The sequence below is a fragment of the Ammospiza caudacuta genome, chromosome 29, assembly GCF_027887145.1.
Source record: "Ammospiza caudacuta isolate bAmmCau1 chromosome 29, bAmmCau1.pri, whole genome shotgun sequence".
NCBI lineage: Eukaryota > Metazoa > Chordata > Aves > Passeriformes > Passerellidae > Ammospiza > Ammospiza caudacuta.
Window position 1 is genome coordinate 4,171,834 of NC_080621.1, and position 18,159 is coordinate 4,189,992.

The 18,159-nt window shown below is 47.0% G+C and overlaps 2 pseudogenes; both read left to right on the forward strand.

The window, feature by feature from the left end:
- Positions 1 to 2,537: 2,537 nt before the first annotated feature.
- Positions 2,538 to 13,588, forward strand: LOC131569197 (cytochrome b-like; annotated as a pseudogene).
- A 3,184-nt stretch (positions 13,589 to 16,772) lies between these two features.
- LOC131569198 (cytochrome b-like) lies at positions 16,773 to 17,829 on the forward strand (annotated as a pseudogene).
- The last annotated feature ends 330 nt before the right edge of the window (positions 17,830 to 18,159 follow it).

Sequence of the window (18,159 nt, forward strand, 5' to 3'; positions counted from 1 at the left end):
CAGTATTCAAAAATGAGCATGTTCTAGAAGAGAAAATTTGTGACACGGTTCTGCACAGAATTCTATGCTTTCAAGCTTTTTGCCCTTCAGGGGCAGTGCCATTCTCTGAACTGTAATGCTCTGAGCATGTTCTGCTCACCATGGCAGCTTTGTGCCGTCCCCTGGTACAGATCATCCTCCCAGCAAAGGGGGAGTGCAGCCACCACAACTCGCAGCACCTTCGCACACAGCAAGAACCTGAAGGAGAGAGATGGCTTTCACCAGCTGCTGCGGGTTCTAACACTGCCACCTCTCAGCTGCTGAAAGCCTGAATTTCTGTGTTGCAGTGTGTTAGTTTATTGAGCCAAATGTTCTGTTAGTTTGGGGTATGTTCAAGTGTTCCCCGAGTTATTACAGTTAATTTCTCCCCTGTGTTATGCTCTCTTCCCTACGTGTCTCTCAAGGAATCCCCTCCCTCCTCACCAGATTTTTCCCTGTCTGTCAAGACAACCCGGCCCCTTTGGCCCATCCATCAGCCCAAACCCTACCCTTTGTTCCAGAAAGTTCCCTGTCTCTTACCCCAAGATCCAATCTCTATCCCAACCCTCTCTCCTCCCCTTGTTCTGATTTGTTGTGGCCCTCGAAACCACACCCCAACAGTCACTTATTGGTTACTGTATGGTGTCCACCCCCGTTTTTGAAAGATTTTAAAAACCTGTGCACAGGAGTGTTGGGGGTTCTTTTAACTTTTGCTTCCCTTTGGGGATTTTCTGTTAAGTACCTTCTTTCAGCCGCTCCTATAAAATTCATTGCACTTTACACCACAGAAGAGCTTCTGCTGTCTTCTCTACTTGGTCCTCCAGGGGTCTCTACTGCTAGGCAGCTGACCTAGAGGTTCTGGCTCAGGCAAACCCTAGTCTAGCCAGTTCTCCACTCTTGGCATTGTCCCTGGAACATCCCAGAGCTAGCCGGGGCTGCGGAGGGCAGTGACAGTGACCCATGCCCTGGCATGTCCCAGCCCCCAGAGCCACACCTGCTAGGCCAAAAGCCCCAGCCCTGGTCTCCACTGCCGGCCTCAGGGGCTCCTGGGCATCCTCACCCTGAGTGAAAAGGCAGCCTCAGGAGCCGCCCAGGGCACTCTGGATCCAGGCTGCAGACACACTAAAGCCAGCACTGAAAGGGATGCGGATGGGGACTGCAGCTGGATCTTGCAGTGCTCACCACCCTTGACTGCCCTGTAAGTGAGCCCAAACCTCACCTGCAGCACCTTGAGCACATTTACCCTGCTTGCCCATCCTGGAACGTGGTGTTCTCACATCATACACCAGCCCTTTGCAGGGAGTGACCAGCTCCCAGGTGCTCTGCTACCCTGGCCTTACTTTCTGTTTGCCAGTAACGAATTTAACGGATACACTCTGAGAAACCTAGCACAACATTTGCTTCTCAGGAGCTCTTAGGCAAAAAAACTGCACTGCTCACTAGTTTTTGCACAGAAAAGGAGGTCCTGACAAAGCATAATGCACAGGCAGGGCTCTGGCATACGAATTCCTGAGCCACAGGATACCATCCGTTGTTGTTCTTAGCTGCTTTGCTGATATTTTAGAGCCAGTTCTGGACAGGGGCTGCTGCTGACAGGATAGGAAAATTTGGAGAAATCAAGGTGCAGGAGACAAACAAAAAAAAAAAAAAAAACAAGGGGGAAACCACTTAGAAATACAGAGCACAACAGAAGTCCTTGGAGATGGTTCAATAGAAAATGGCAGCAGCAGTAAGCAGAGCCCGAGGCTGCTCACTGCCACCAGAGGGGCTCCTCAGTCCCCTGCTGGTTTGTGTGTGATTCTTGCTGAGCTCCCTGTGCCCCTTCAGCAGATGCAGCCCTGCCTGGAAAGGGCTCCATGCTCTGGTGTTCCCAGCTTGCTCCAGGCTACATTCTTAGCAACACTGAAAGAAGAGGGGAAAAAAAGAGCCATTTTCTGTGCTGCCTGCAAACTCTTCTCCTTCAGTGCCACTGCCAGAGATCGTCCCTCTGTCAGCTTGGCACTGTGCCTGCTGCATCCTCCTCCCTGTCCCTTGCATTAGGTCCTGCATATCATCAGCACTCGCTGTCCCACACCATGAACAGAGAGAGCTGTGTCAGAAGAGCAAGGATTGCATTTCTTGGCCTTTCTAACAGAGACAAGAAGCATGAGTCCAAATAACTTTGTTGTTTGTTCCTGTCCTCCTTTTTAATAACTGTTTTGCTTTAACGCAAAAGTCTCTTTTCCCACATGGATGGAATGATCTGTAATTGGCAGTTGCTTCAGGCTGTCAGGCACCATGGGAGTTTTCTCTTGTCTCTGATGAGGATTTGGTGTATTTTCCATTGTTCACTTGGTGGTGTCATCTTGGGCTGAGCTCAGCGGCCGACCCTGCTGTCCCCAGGGGATGCATTGGGACGCCAAGCCCCTCAGGGCTGGGATTCGGGGGAGGGCGGGCTCGGAGCGCCTGGAGCCTGGGCCCGTGAGGAGCTGCTGCTGGCGCTGGCTGTGCTCAGCCCGCTGTGCCGAGCAGCCGCGGCCATGGAGACACAGGCGGGAGCTGTGGCCGAGGCCGGCAGGCGGCCCGGGCCGGCTCGCAGCTGCGAGGACGCCGGCAGCCTGTGCCCTGAGGCCGAGGCTGCGGCGGGCGGTTTGCGGGCAGGGCTTTTCCGAGCTGGCCACAATGTGCTGCCTCCCCGTGTGGGTCCGGCTGCGGCAGAGGCCGGCGGGAGCGCGGCGGGGCTGGCAGCGGCGGGCAGAGGCCGCAGAGAGCAGCAGCCCGGCCGGGCCCGCTGCGGAGCGGCAGGGAGCTGCCGGGCAGCCCTCGGCCGTGTCTGTGCGCACAGAGCAGGAGCAGAGGCCGGAGCAGAGTCAGGAGCCGCGGCAGGAGCCGGCCATAGCGGCAGCTCGCCGTGCCCAGGGCCGCAGCCGCAGCTCTCCCCTGCCGGTCACAATAGCTGCCGCTCGCCTCCGAGGCTCCGGCGCTTCCCGGAGACGAGGGGCCCGGTCCCCAGCACGCCCTGGAGTCCCGCAACGAGAGGAGCCGCCGGCGCCGCAAAGGGCAGCGCAGAGGGCGCAGGTTGAGGAGGAGGACATGAGGCTCTCTCTGAGCCGCGCTGTGGCAGCTCTGCCCTCTCGGCCTTCGCCTTGAGCCCTTCGCTTCTTTTCCATGAGCCCTGATCCCGGTCCTTGGCCAAGTGCCCCCGCAGCCCTGTCCAGGGCTGCAGGAAAAGCTGCCTCAGTCACAAAATCACAGAATCCCTGGCTTGGAAGACAGATACTTTCAAGACCATCGAGTCCAACCCATGGCCTAACACGTGAACTAAAGCATGGCCCCGAGTGCCACATCCAGTCTTCTTTTAAAGGCTTGCAGGGATGGTGAGTCCACCATCTCCCCAGAGGGGTCTGTCCCAGGAAGAACCAAGATAACACTGGGGCCTTCTACCCGCCGGCGCTTGGAGCTCTGGAAGTTTGTCTTTCTACTTAGGCAAAGGCCATGGAAATGGACTGGGAAAAGTAGTCACATATAGAGTAGCCTACAGAGCTCTAAATTGATGTGCAAGGAATACAGAAAAGATAGAAAAGAAAAAAAGGCAAAACGCAAATGGCATCAGCAAAGTCTTGTGCATGAACACATAGCTGCAGAGGGTCTTCTCAGCCCTATTTCTTTGTATTTCTGGGAACCAGAGGAATCCTGCTTGAGCCTCTGGGTTTGGGAGGTAAAAGTTCATTTCTTTTTTCTCCTTGGGGCAGCTCCTGTTGCTAGCATCAGCTGAGCCTCTCTCCAGCCTGTTGCCTGTTCTGATTGTTGCAGCAAAACAACTGATGGCAGACAGAAGATACTGACGCTTGCAGAGACGTGTCTTTTTCCAGTGCCAGCTGTGAGTGGGAGTCAGAAGAAAAACTCCCGAAAGCACAACTCCATTGGAAGATTGCCTTCCTTTTCATTCCGATGCTCTAGATCCACTTCTGAATTGTCAGTTGTTTGTTAAGGATGGGAAGTTCTGTTTCATGATTTTTTTCATGTGGTTTGGCAGTGGATGAGGCTCTCATTCAGTCACAAACTCCAGACCAAAGTGCCTTTGGAAGATGGCCCACGTGGCAGTTTTTGCCCAGCCATGGTACTTGTGGATATAAGACAGCAAGGGCAATGGTATTTGCAGCCAAAACCCAGCAAAGCTTGGCTCAGCCAAAACATCCTAGGGAGATTGAGGCCTCCAGCTGTCCCTAGAAATCAGCAGAGTTCCAGACAAATGGTTGTGTAGCACTAAGTGCAATCGCTTTGCCTGGATCAGAGCCTTGCACAGCTGAAGAAGCAGAAAGATCAGCAAGGAGCTCCCAAAGGCCCCTCACATCATTTTCATTTTGCTCATCTTGTGTAAGTTTGCAACTAAACGTGTGTTTGCAGTTGAGCTAATGAGAGAAAAAAAAAGTGAAAAGAGGCTTTCTGGCAGGGCCAGGACATTGCAGAAGAGGAATCACTGGTGTGCATTTCATTGGACCTCTCTCAAGCCTCTAAAAGTATTATAGCCCTGATTTAAAACAGGCCAGTATGAACCAACTTGGAGAGACAGAGACTAAAATTACTTACATGTTTTTTTTTTAAGTGTGAGAAAAACTACCCAAAGGGTGTTGTTGTATGACATTTTAAAATATACAACGTCAGAATTATCAACTGCAATAAATCAAGAGTTTAAAAAGGAGTGTTTTGGTATATGAATAATTAAAACCACAAAAATGTGCAGATATGAATGCATGTTTTCATAAAAATCATGAAATTCTAGACAAAAAAATACATGCCCTGAACTACAATATAAAGGCAGATAGAACTGTACTTGAATTAGCTCTTTTTACATTGCTGGAGTTTTTTCCTTGTGAAGAGGAGCTAGGGTATTGTTGAAAAAAAGTGGCACAAGCAGGACGGGGCAGCGCGCTGTGCTCTGTGCAGAGGCTGCCAGGGGCTGCCCGAAGAGCGCCCTGCTGCAGCCAGAGCCCTCCCGGCCTGGGGCCTGGGAGCAAAGGGCCAGGGCAGGCACCTCCTCCTCGTCCTGACCCTCCACCGCTCCCTGCTGCTGCTGCTGCTGCTGCTGCTGAGGGAAAGAGACTCTCCTAAGGCCCCATGAACGAATGCACTTACACAGCCCTGGGGATGCCAGTGAAGGAAACCACGTGTCACGTAATGCATGTATGACCAGAGTCACCAAACACCACCTAAACATGGAATTGTTGCACCTCTCTAGGACAGGCAGAAATTGAAAGAATTAATTGGAGACTTCAGGGCAGAAGAGGCCAGAGGAGGGAAACAACTCTAAAGGGAAAACCATCATATCTGGAGGGGGAAACATCTCTGCCTGCTCAGAATCAGTCGAGGGAATATGTGTCTAATCCTAGCCAGAAAGGGATGTTTTAGGTGAGCTTTGCACCTCCAACTGCCTCGGACCAGAGCCAGGAAGATTCAATTATGCAAATGTTACATAGATAGATAGAAAGAGAGAGAGAGAGAGAGAGATTGACAGATTTCGTTACTGAAATCTCTCTTTACTGTCCCCTCTGTGTTGCTACAGACATCAGAACTTGGTAGCCAGTGCCCTGCTCAATTACAATCCTGAGACTGCTCTCCTGTTGCTTCAAAAAAGCACACGCCTGGGGAATCTGGAGCGTGTAGGTCCTTACGGAAAGGGATCAGACCCAGAGCATTGCACTGGGAATTGCACTCTTTGTGCATCTGTGCTCGGGCAAGTTCTTCTCTTGGACTCAACCACACTGGTGGTGCTAAAGTGGCTGGAATGAGAAATAAAGCCCATCTCCCTCCAGCTCCTGTAATCTCTGAGGAGCAGCTGGAATGCAAGGGCATTGACCTGCTGCTCAATTCCCAAACAACACACACTGATTCCCTGGGCTGCAAAAAGGCACGGTCACTACTAAGCTCAAAGTGATGTGTGAGGCCATGCCGGAACCACAACAGCTCCTTCTGCACCAAGGTCCCTGCACAGAATGATGTGTTCTCATGCAAAACTACTGCATTCTCCAGAAGTGATACATTGGAAATTAAAATTCTAGCAGACTCAGTCCCAGTGCTATAAAAGGGCAGAAAAAAATGATGAAAACAACTTTAGTTGGGAGAAAAAGAAAATGAAAAAGCCTCTTCCTCCCAGCAAACAAAAAAAAAAAAAAAACTACTAAGGAAAAAAGGGGGAGAAGTTGCTTCCAAAAGCAGCTCAAATATTTGGATGCACTGGGGAAATGCTGAAGGTCCCTCATGAGGCTCCTCATGTCCAAGCAGAAGCTTCTTCTGCGCCTCCTCACTGGCCTTGTGCTCCACCCCCTTGCCCAGCTCCCCTGTCCTTCTGTGCACACGCTGCAGCCCCTCCATGACTCTCTGCTTCCCAGGGGCCCACAACTGCACACAGCATTCCAGCTGTGGCCGCGGCGCTGCCCAGCACAGGGCCACGCTCACTGCCCTGCTCCTGCTGCCCCACTGCTGCTGACACAGGCCACCATGCCCTTGGCCTTCTTGGCCACCTGGCCACACGCTGCCTCATCTTCAGCTGCTCAAGACCGGCAGCAACCCTGGCTTGTTTTGGCCTATGCAGCTCCCCAGCCACAAAATTGCCTATTTCACTTCAGATACAGCAGGCACCATTTCAAGATGGCCTTCCTTTTCTGAGCAACATAAGACAGCAGTCAAAGACTTGCAGCTTCACCCCCACTCTGGGCTCCAAGGCACTTGCCAAAGTTGCAGACTTCAGTGCAAAATGGATCAGCAGAAACTTTCCCCGTCTGCTGTTTGCAGCTTCTCAAAAGCCAAAAGTCAATTGAGTCAGCAGTGACTCTACAAGTGAAGAACAACTCAAGAAAACTGCAGAACACTTGCACAAGCCAAAGACACCTTTCCAAAAAGGGAAAAGAAACCAAGAAAGCCTTTTGACCTCCAGCACTACCACATGTGCCCTTGGACATGACCCCACACAAGTCCAGAGATGGAGCTTCCCTGAACCAAGCAGCCAGAAGCACAGCCGGAGCCCCCAGCTCTGCACTGCCCCAACAGGACAGGTCAAAGGCCAAGTTCTGCGGTCACTGCCTAGAGGAAATCCCTAGCTCCTGGCAGGACTCCAGCACCCAGCATCCTCAGCCTGCAACAGCAAAGTACTGGCTGCTCCAAAACTTGCAGCTCTGCCTTGCACTAAAGACAGCACCACACACAACTGGCACTTACAGGTCTGGAATAGGGCGGTGAGAACAACGTTGGAGGGTTGTTGTCATCCACCTCATTTTGCTCCTCTTTGGCTTCTTCTGCAATAACAGAGAGAGTCAGGGGAAAAACGGCTCTTGCTCTTCTTATCTTGTCTCTACTTATGTGAAAAAAGAGTCAAATAGTAGATTGAAAAGGAAACACCATATACAGCAAAAAGCGCAGGAGCAAGATGGTGAATCATTATAGCACTGCTCTGCAAGTTTGCAGGCTGTGCTGCAACACCAGAAAAAACAAGGCGTTTGAAAGTGTGCAAGTGCCCACCAAAAAATGACTCATACACGAGGTTCCTCCTGCACTGGGCAAGGCCTAGGGCTGCTCTGACACTCAGGCCTTCCATGCACCAAGGCAACCTTCTGATGTCACTATGACGAGGTGGCAACCATGCCCCAACAAGACAAAGCAAACGCTCTGTATTGGTCTGTGAATTTATACCAAGCAATAACCAATCTTCCCTACAGCAAATGCAAAAGAGCCTGGGAAGTTCTCCTGCATCACAAAGCAGCACAAATTCTCCTTGTGGGCCGAAGCCTGTTGTTCATGGGATCCAAGAGGAACTCCAAGAATGACCTCAGCTGTGGCCGTGGCGCTGCCCAGCACAGGGCCACACTCACTGCCCTGCTCCTGCTGCCCCACTGCTGCTGACTCAGGCCACCATGCCCTTGGCTTTCTTGGCCACCTGGCCACACGCTGTCTCATCTTCAGGTACTCAAGGCCACCACCCCTGGCTCCTTTTGGCCCACGCAGCTCTCCAGGCAAAAAGTTGCCTGTTTGACTTCAAATACAGCATCCACCTTTTCAAGATGGCCTTCTTGTTCCACAACTGCATCTTCTAAGGAGATGTCACTAAATTGACAGGAATAGAATTCTCAGTCTCTCTGACTAAATTGAACTGGGCTAATTCTACTCTCTGGCATGTTGCTCTTAGTTCAGTGTTCTCCTCTGGCTGCTGTCAGCAAGTGACATTTTCTCTGCAAAACTGAGTTTGTAGTTCTTCAGGACTCTGAGAGGGAAACTAGGAACTATCCACTTACGCCTTTGTTACCTTTGTTGAAGGCATCAAAATGGATTTTCTTTCGGTCTCCCTAGCCGGTCCTCTACTGCTACTGGCCAAGGTGACAGCTAGCTCTAGAATTCTTAAACACCAGGAACATGAAATGTCCCTTTCTCACTCAGCTCAGAATCAGCACCGCTGAATACACGCCTGAGGTGACCTGTAGTGGGCACGGGAAATGAGTCAGATGCTGTGAGAAAACTGCCTGGGCTGTTGAATCCCACAGAACAAGTAAACCCAAACAAGCTGATTTCCTGTTTGCCAACTTCCCTCCAGGAGACACGTTTCATTCACACAGCCAGCAAGAGATCAGGACAATGTTCTTGGTTGTGCCTACAATTTGGCCTGTTTTGCCAGTAAATGACTAAAAACATAACCAAGAAAATGCAGGTTCTTCTTTAACACTCAATGCTACTGTTCTACCAAAACCATAAAAATGCTTCTAAAATCCTCTCCTTCAGGTACTTTTTAAAAAAAATCAGTTGCATGCACCAATTCTTCTAAACTTGCTGGAAACTGTTGCCCAGAAAATCTTCCCCAAAATCCCTCTGAGCTCTGGCATTTCTGTTGTGAAACAGCACAGCAGCATCTCCATGGTTCTTGAGCAGACACTCACTGCTTTGGAGTTTGCATTTCATTGCAATGGGAAGATCACTATTTTAGCACTCAGTCAAGGGTCAAGGTAGACAGTCAGATTATTTCAGGAGAAACTGTAGAAGGAAAGAATCTTCCCTGAATTCTGGGAACAACTACCTACTATTCTTCCTAATCACCATACTCATCCTAATCATTGCCAACAACCTATTTGTCCTGTTGATTTCCTGAGAAGGAGTTGGAATCATAACCTTCCTACTAATCAGCTGATGACACGGCCGAGCAGAGGCCGACACCGCCGCCCTCCAAGTCGTAATTTACAACTGAATCAGAGACATCAGACTTATCCTTTGCATAGCACAACTAGGCTCCACCACAAACACCTGAGAAATCCAACAACTTCCTACCCCATCCCAATCTCCTACACTACCTCTACTAGGTCTCATCCTAGCTGCAACCAGAAAATCCGCTCAATTCGGCCTCCAGCCATGACTCCCAGCTGCAATAGAAGGGCCAACGCTCGTATCCGCCCTACTCCACTCCAGCACAATAGTAGTTGCTGGAATTTTCCTACTTATCCGAACCCACCCTCTATTCAATAATAACCAAACCACCCAAACCCTGTGCCTCTGCCTAGGAGCTTTATCCTCACTATTTGGAGCCATGTGCGCCCTCACCCAAAACAACATTAAAAAAATCATTGCCTTCTCCACTTCAAGCCAACTAGGACTAATAATAGTCACAATTGAACTAAACCTACCCGAACTAGCCTTCCTCCACATCTCAACTCACACATTCTTCAAAGCCATGCTCTTCCTATGCTCAGGCTCCATCATTCACAGCTTAAATGGAGAACAGGACATGTGAAAAATAGGAGGACTCCAAAAAATACTCTCCACAACCACTGCATGCCTTACCATCGGCAACCTCGCCCTAACAGGAACATCGTTCCTAGCAGGATTCTACTCAAAAGACCAAATAATTGAAAGCCTAAACACATCCTCCTCAAACACTTGAGCCCTACTCCTAACCCTTCTAGCCACATCATTCACCACGGTACACACAATCCGCATAACCGTACTAGTACAGACCGGCTTTGTTTGAATTCCGCCCTTGACCCCAGTAAGTGAAAACAACCCCGCAGTAACTTCCCCTGTCACTCGCCTTGTGCTGGGAAGCATCCTGGCAGGATTCCTCATCACCTCATTCATCATCCCCACAAAAACCCCTCCAATAACCATGCCACCCTCTATTAAAATAACCTCCCTAATTGTAACAGCCCTAGGCATTGCTTTAGTTCTAGAAATTTCAAAAATAGACCAAACACTCATCCTCACAAAACAAGCTCCCTTCTAAAACTTCTCAACATCCCTAGGATACTTTAACCCCCTAACCCACTGCCTAAGTATAACCAACTTCCTCAAAGGAGGAGAAAACATCGCATCCCACCTAACTGACCTCTCCTGATACAAAATACTAGGTCCAGAGGGGCTAGCCAGCCTGCAACTAATAGCAACCAAAACTGCCACCACCCTCCACTCAGGCCTAATCAAAGCTTACTTAGGATCATTCGCCTTATCCATTCTCATCATCCTCATATCCACATACAGAAATAACCAATGGCCCTCAACCTTTGTAAAAACCACCAAATCCTCAAAATCATCAACAACGCCCTAATCGACCTCCCAGTGCCATCAAACATCTCAACATGATGAAACTTTGGGTATCTAGTAGGCGTTTGCTTAATTACTCAAATCGTCACAGGTCTTCTGCTAGCTATGTACTACACAGCAGATACCAATCTAGCCTTCTCCTCTGTCGCTCACATATGCCGAGACGTACAATTCGGCTGACTCATCCGCAACCTCCACACAAACGGAGCCTCCTTCTTCTTCATCTGCATCTACCTACGCATCGGCCGAGGACTCTACTACGGCTTATACCTGTGGAGGATATTATTAATAGTTGGTTAGCTGAGAAAGGCCATGCTGACATAATGCCGCTGGTTAAGCTGAGAGAGGGAAGTCAGCAGTCAGTAAGCTGAAAGGAGAAGTCAGCAGTCGGTGTCCAATGACAGGCACGGACAGACTGCCCTTGCCGCAACATGAGGATAGGGAAGAGAGATTCTTCCTGAGAATATGTAGAAAGTATCAAAAGTATAACCATAAGAATGCAGAAGTAGGCGTAGTTGCTGATATGTAACTAACCAATCCTGAGCTCAACTTTTGCAATATGTATGAAGCTCATTATGAACTGTATTTACCCTGCTGTACTAATCAATAAAATCGGGCCTGTGATGATCTAATTGATGTCCTGGTCTCCTTCCGTCGACACATACCTAAACAAAGAAACCTGAAACATTGGAGTCATCCTCCTCCTAACCCTCATAGCAACTGCTTTTGTAGGATATGTCCTACCGTGAGGCCAAATATCATTCTTAGGAGCTGCAGTAATCACAAACCTATTCTCTGCCATCCCTTACATTGGGCAAACACTAGTCAAGTGAGCCTGAGGCGGGTTCTCTGTTGACAACCCTGCACTGACCCGATTCTTTCTCTCCACTTCCTCCTTGCCTTCGTCATCGTAGGCCTTACTCTCGTCCATCTCACCTGGTTTACACCCTTTATCCTCCGATTAAAATTACAAAAGGACAACGCATCACACAATTGGTACCACTATCACAAATGACATCGGGAATACAATCATTTACTGGGCAAACACGGAATGAAAAAGGTTTTGGCTCTACTGGCGTTACACTTTTGACTGTGGATTTACAAAATAGATCAAAGCAAAAGGTTTTAATTACTTATGGGCATCAAAGCATAACCCTTTATGGATTTTTGGATACAGGAGCAGATACCAGCATCATTTCTCCAGAAGCGTGGCCACAACATTGGCCTCTATTTCCATCATCAAACATGCTCACAGGAGTAGGAGGATTTACATTGGCAAGCAGATCGCCGCTTTTGTCTGTGTGCATTGAGAATCGACAAGTATCTGCTGTGTTTTCAATTGTTCAACTGCCTCCTACAGTTTCCTGTTTAATTGGAAGGGACATTTTAACACAATTGGGAGTGGTGTTAACTAATCAGCACCCTTTGGGGTAATTGCCATTGCTTGGACTTTCCCCATTCCACTCACCTGGAAAACGGATACACCGGTGATGGTTAAGCAATGGCCATTAAAAGGGGAGAGTCTTATGCATGCCCATGAATTGGTAAAGGAACAATATACAAAGGGACACCTACGACTATCCACGAGCCCTTGGAATACACCTATTTTTGTAATCAAAAAGAAATCAGGGAAATATCGTTTGATACATGATTTGAGGGCTGTAAATGACCAGATGGAACCAATGGGGGCCTTACAGCCTGGTCTTCCAAATCCAGCTATGATTCCAGAACACTGGCCACTTTTAATTATTGACCTAAAGAATTGTTTTTTCACTATTGGGCTGCATCCTGATGATATGAAGAGGTTTGCTTTTACTTTACCAGCAATAAATTGTGGAGAACCGGATAAAAGATTTGAATGGACATCTCTTCCGCAAGGCATGCGCAACTTCCCCACTTTATATCAGCTTTATGTTGATGCTGCATTATAGCCACTACGTCGCAAATGGCCAGCAACTATAATATATCATTACATGGACGATATTTTGTTTGCACAGCAACAGCCATTCTCCTCTTTACAGATTAACAGCATTAAAAATACACTTGCTGCATATTCACTTGTTATTGCTACAGAGAAAATTCAAACTACAAGGCCCTGGAAATATTTGGGATGGACTTTGACGGATCAGATAGTAATACCTCAAAAATTTGAATTACAATTGGACATTAAGACTCTACACGATGCACAGAAGTTGCTGGGAGACTTACAGTGGCTGAAGCCCATTGTGGGAATACCAAATCATTTATTAGAAACCCTTTGGCCTTTGTTAAAGGGCGTTGACCCTACTACTCCTGTACACCTGACAAAGGAGCATCATCTTGCTTTGCAGCAAATTAGTAATTGTGTACAGCAAGGGTATGTGTCTCGTCGACAACTTGATCATCCCATTGACCTTACTATTTGGAATAGCCCTTGCCATTTGCCTGGTGCTCTCTCTCAACTACAAAAGAAAACGGGGGAGATACGGGTGTTGGAATGGTTGTCACCACCACTACAGCATAAGAAAACAATATCTTCAAAAATTGAACAATTGGCTGCATTAATTAAAAAGGGGTGTCTCAGAATTCTTGAAGTGGATGGTAGAGAACCTGCTAGCATTAGATTGCCTATGGAAGAAGAAACCTTGGACTGGTACTTGATTAATTCGAAGGATTTACAGGAAGCATTATTGACATCATTTGCTAAAGTAGAGACTAGCAAATTAGTGCCTAGAGTTTTGCAATGGATGACAGAATAGAACTGGATCACTCGACCTTTGAGAGAAAAATACCCCATAGAAGGAGCTATTACAGCTTTTACAGATGCAGGAAAGAAATCAAGGCGTGCTGCTGTCACCTGGCAAGAAAAAGGACAATGGAAGCATCAACTCCTCACAGCAGACCTTGCAGATAGCTTACAAACTCTGGAATTGTTAGCAGTAGTATGGGCAGTGTCCAACTTACAGGAACCTTTAAATGTGGTCACAGACTCTATGTATGTCACAGGAGTAGTCAGACGGATAGAGGAAGCGGCAATTAAGGAAGTGAATAATAAATGATTGTATGAGTTACTGATACAGTTAAGGAAAGCTTTACGGGAGAGAAAAGCAGCGTATTCTGTGATTCATATTAGGAGTCATAAATGGTCTGAAGGTTTAGGAGAAGGGAATGAACGTGCAGATAAATTGGTTACCCTACCCATTGATAATTCTTGTCCTATTGATAAGCATACATTGGCCAGAGAAGCACATAGTAGGTATCATCAAAATGCAAGAGGATTAGCAAAACACTTTGAGCTGAGTTTGTCAGAAGCCAAGGCCATTGTTAGAGCATGTCCAACATGTAGTTATCATAATGGTGGAATAGGTCTAGGCATCGGGGTTAATCCTCGAGGTTTAGAAATAAATGAGAAATGGCAAATGGATGTTACACACATAGCTAGATTTGGTAAAGTCAAGCATGTGCACGTCACTATAGATACATATAGTCATTACATATGGGCTACGGCTCAGGCAGGAGAGAAAGCTTTATACGTTACCAGACACCTGTTAAGTTGCGTCGCTGTTATGGGAGTACCAAAGAGTATCAAAATGGATAATGGTCCAGCTTATGTAAGTGCTAGAGTCCTAGTAAGTGCTAGAAATTTTTGAATCAGTGGTCTGTTAAGCATGTGACAGGTATTCCATACTCCCTTACTGGACAGGCAATAGTGGAAAGAGCAAACGGCACCCTTAAGCAGTATATTGAAAAACATCAAGATTTGAGAGATCCACAAGCATGTTTGGCTAAGGTTCTGTATGTGATTAACCATTTATGTATTTTTGGGGAAGACGATACCCCCCCCTGCAATTAAACATCACCCGAGGTCAAGTCAGGAAACTACTAAGGAAACAGAGGTCTGGGTCAAGTATAAGAACCCGAGTACAGGATTATGGGAAAAACCTGCAAAAGTATTATATTGGGGTCGGGGGTATCTTTGTGTTTCCTCACCTACAGGGCCTTTGTGGGTGCCTGCTAAGTGGACTAAACCTGTTTTTGATGCAGCCTCTGGTGGATCGCCTTACGGAGGAGGACAAGGAGCGACTGGGGAAGAAACTGCTTCTAGTCCTACAACCACTACTGTTACAATTGAAGGGGTACTCGAAAGCGGTGGACAGAGCACTGACACATCACTACCGGACAGCCCAGGAGTTGATTGGTTTTATTGACTCATTATCAACCTTTCGTTTAACAAATCCAGCGAAAGAACATTGCCTTGACTGTCACAATCCACATTGTGCTGCTTGGATAGCCCTACGTTGTGGGGGTTGTGATAGAACTTTTTGGATAGAACAATCATTATTGTGGGATTTGTGGTGTCACACTTGTGAGCACGAGTACACGTGGGGTAAAAGCTGGCAAGATGAATTAAGGAGACAAACAGGGCAAAATGCATATATAGCTTTAAATCTTTATGAGTCTCCTGAACAGAAAATTCTTGCTTATTATCGATGGGAGTTACAATGTATTGTGAATAGAATTAAGGTTCAAAGTAAATCACGCATAGTTTCTATAAGGTGTAGGAAATTAGTACCTTTAACACAGCATTCAATTGTAGGACCCTTCAAGAGGAATCCTGATAGAGCACTACATTGCTGCATTGAAAAGTTGCAAAAATTGAGTTTGCAAGTGGCAGGACCAGTAAAATTAGGAGCAGCAAGATTGAAGATAGATAAGAAAAGGAAGGCAAAAAAGGGAACGATTTCATCTGAGTAAGGATATCAGTGAGCCTTCAAACTTACCTCATGCTATACCTGTAAGCAAGGATGCTGATTTAGAGTTAGTATATTCAAAAACTGACTCAGCCTTACAATAGACAATCTAGCAAACCAGGGAAAAGACAACGAAGAAAGGAAAAACAAAGCAAGCAGAAAGAAAAATGAGGTTTGTTCTTGTTATACTGCTCAATGCTGTAGCAAGTGAAGCAGTAGGAATAACACACTTTAGTCAACCAAGAGAAAATTTATGGGTGACACTTGCTAATCAAACTAACCAATCATCGCTTTGTCTTAGTCTTGGAGGAGTCACTAACCCATTTCGAACATGCCTGGTGGGACTTCCGCTGTGGTCTCCTGGAGAATTTTGCAGTTTGATAAACAATCAAACCTTATGTATGTCTAACATGTCAAACATCACACTGCCAGTACAACAAGGGTATACTGCAAGTCAGAGTGATGGTTATCGCCAATGCTTACTAATCCAATCACTTAACACTTCTTTGCATTCTCCTCCTGAGGAATTGGATCTTTTTGGAAGTACAAACGCCAGTATGTCTAACACGACAGCTGGCGGATGGTTTAGCTTCAAATTTTCGGATGCTCAGAATTTAAACCAACCTAAAGAAACATGGGCCACCCTAGATTGATCCCTGAATGTGAGTAAATTCTCTCCGCAGCATTACAGTCAATGTAACGGCACAAATATCACCGCACCAATGAAATTACCCATAGGAATATTTTTGATTTGTGGAGACAGGGCGTGGAATGGTATACCAGCCAAACCACAGGGTGGATCCTGTCATTTGGGGAAATTGTCATTGTTTCACCCTAACGTATCCTTGCTAATGCAGCTGAGTCTAAATTCAAACAGGAAGAGACGTAGCATACATGACTTAGACTGCAGCCAGATAGGAGATCCACAGTTTTGGGGTACATTCAAACAAGTGGTAGTTTCAACTATCTTGCCAGGAGGATCTGCCAATAAAGCTATGAATTTAGCAAAGCAATTAGGGTGCTGGGCAAAGGATGAGCTAAACAAGACATCACAAATTCTAGACATGCTAACCGCAGATGTGCAGAGTGTTAACCATGCTGTTTTGCAGAATAAAGCTGCTGTAGATTTTTTGCTCTTAGCACAAGGGCATGGATGTGAAGAGTTTGAGGGAATGTGTTGCATGAATTTGTCTGATCATTCGGTGTCCATTCCCACTAAGATAAAAGAACTGCAACAGGGACTTCACAGTCTCAAGGAAGAAGAAGGATTAGGAATTGGTGAATGGCTTAAAAGCTTAGGACTTGGGTCATGGCTGAGGAACATTGTGATCTATGCCATAGGACTTCGGAGTGTAATTTTACTGTTTTTGCTTATTTTGCCTTGTATCTTTAACTGTATTCAAAACATGGTCAGCCGTACAATAGCAAAAACCTGGCACACTAGTCTTCTTGCTCAAGAAGAAAACGGGGGAAATGTGGAGGATATTATTAATAACCAATCTAGCCTTCTCCTCTGTCGCTCACATATGCCAAGACGTACAATTCGGCTGACTCATCCGCAACCTCCACACAAACGGAGCCTCCTTCTTCTTCATCTGCATCTACCTACGCATCGGCCGAGGACTCTACTACGGCTTATACCTGTGGAGGATATTATTAATAGTTGGTTAGCTGAGAAAGGCCATGCTGACATAATGCCGCTGGTTAAGCTGAGAGAGGGAAGTCAGCAGTCAGTAAGCTGAAAGGAGAAGTCAGCAGTCGGTGACCAATGACAGGCAAGGAAAGACTGCCCTTGCTGCAACATGAGGATAGGGAAGAGAAATTCTTCCTGAGAATATGTAGAAAGTATCAAAAGTATAACCATAAGAATGCAGAAGTAGGCGTAGTTGCTGATATGTAACTAACCAATCCTGAGCTCAACTTTTGCAATATGTATGAAGCTCATTATGAACTGTATTTACCCTGCTGTACTAATCAATAAAATCGGGCCTGTGATGATCTAATTGATGTCCTGGTCTCCTTCCGTCGACACATACCTAAACAAAGAAACCTGAAACATTGGAGTCATCCTCCTCCTAACCCTCATAGCAACTGCTTTTGTAGGATATGTCCTACCGTGAGGCCAAATATCATTCTTAGGAGCTGCAGTAATCACAAACCTATTCTCTGCCATCCCTTACATCGGGCAAACACTAGTCAAGTGAGCCTGAGGCGGGTTCTCTGTTGACAACCCTGCACTGATCCGATTCTTTCTCTCCACTTCCTCCTTGCCTTCGTCATCGTAGGCCTTACTCTTGTCCATCTCACCTTCCTCCACAAAACAGGCTCAAACAACCTGCTAGGCATTCCCTCAGACTGTGACAAGATCCCCTTCCACCCATACTACACCATCAAAGACATCCTAGGATTCGTCCTAATGCTCTCCCTACTTGTCTCACTAGCCCTATTCTCCCTCAGCCTCCTAGGTGACCCAGAAAACTTCACCCCAGCCAACCCACTAGTCACCCCTCCTCACATCAAACCCGAGTGATCTTTCCTATTTGCTTACGCCATCCTCCGATCCATCCCAAAGAAACTAGGAGGCGTAGTAGCTCTAGCTGCCTCAATCCTCATCCTGTTCCTCACCCCACTACTACATACATCAAAACTATGATCAATACCCTTCCGTCCCCTATCACAAACCCTATTCTGAACCCTAGTCGCCAATGTCCTCATCCTAACCTGAGTAGGCAGCCAGCCAGTAGAACACCCCTTCATCATCAACGGCCAACTAGCCTCATTCACATACTTCACAATCATTCTAGTTCTGTTCCCCCTTGCGGCCGCCCTAGAAAACAAGCTACTTTAATTAACTCTAATA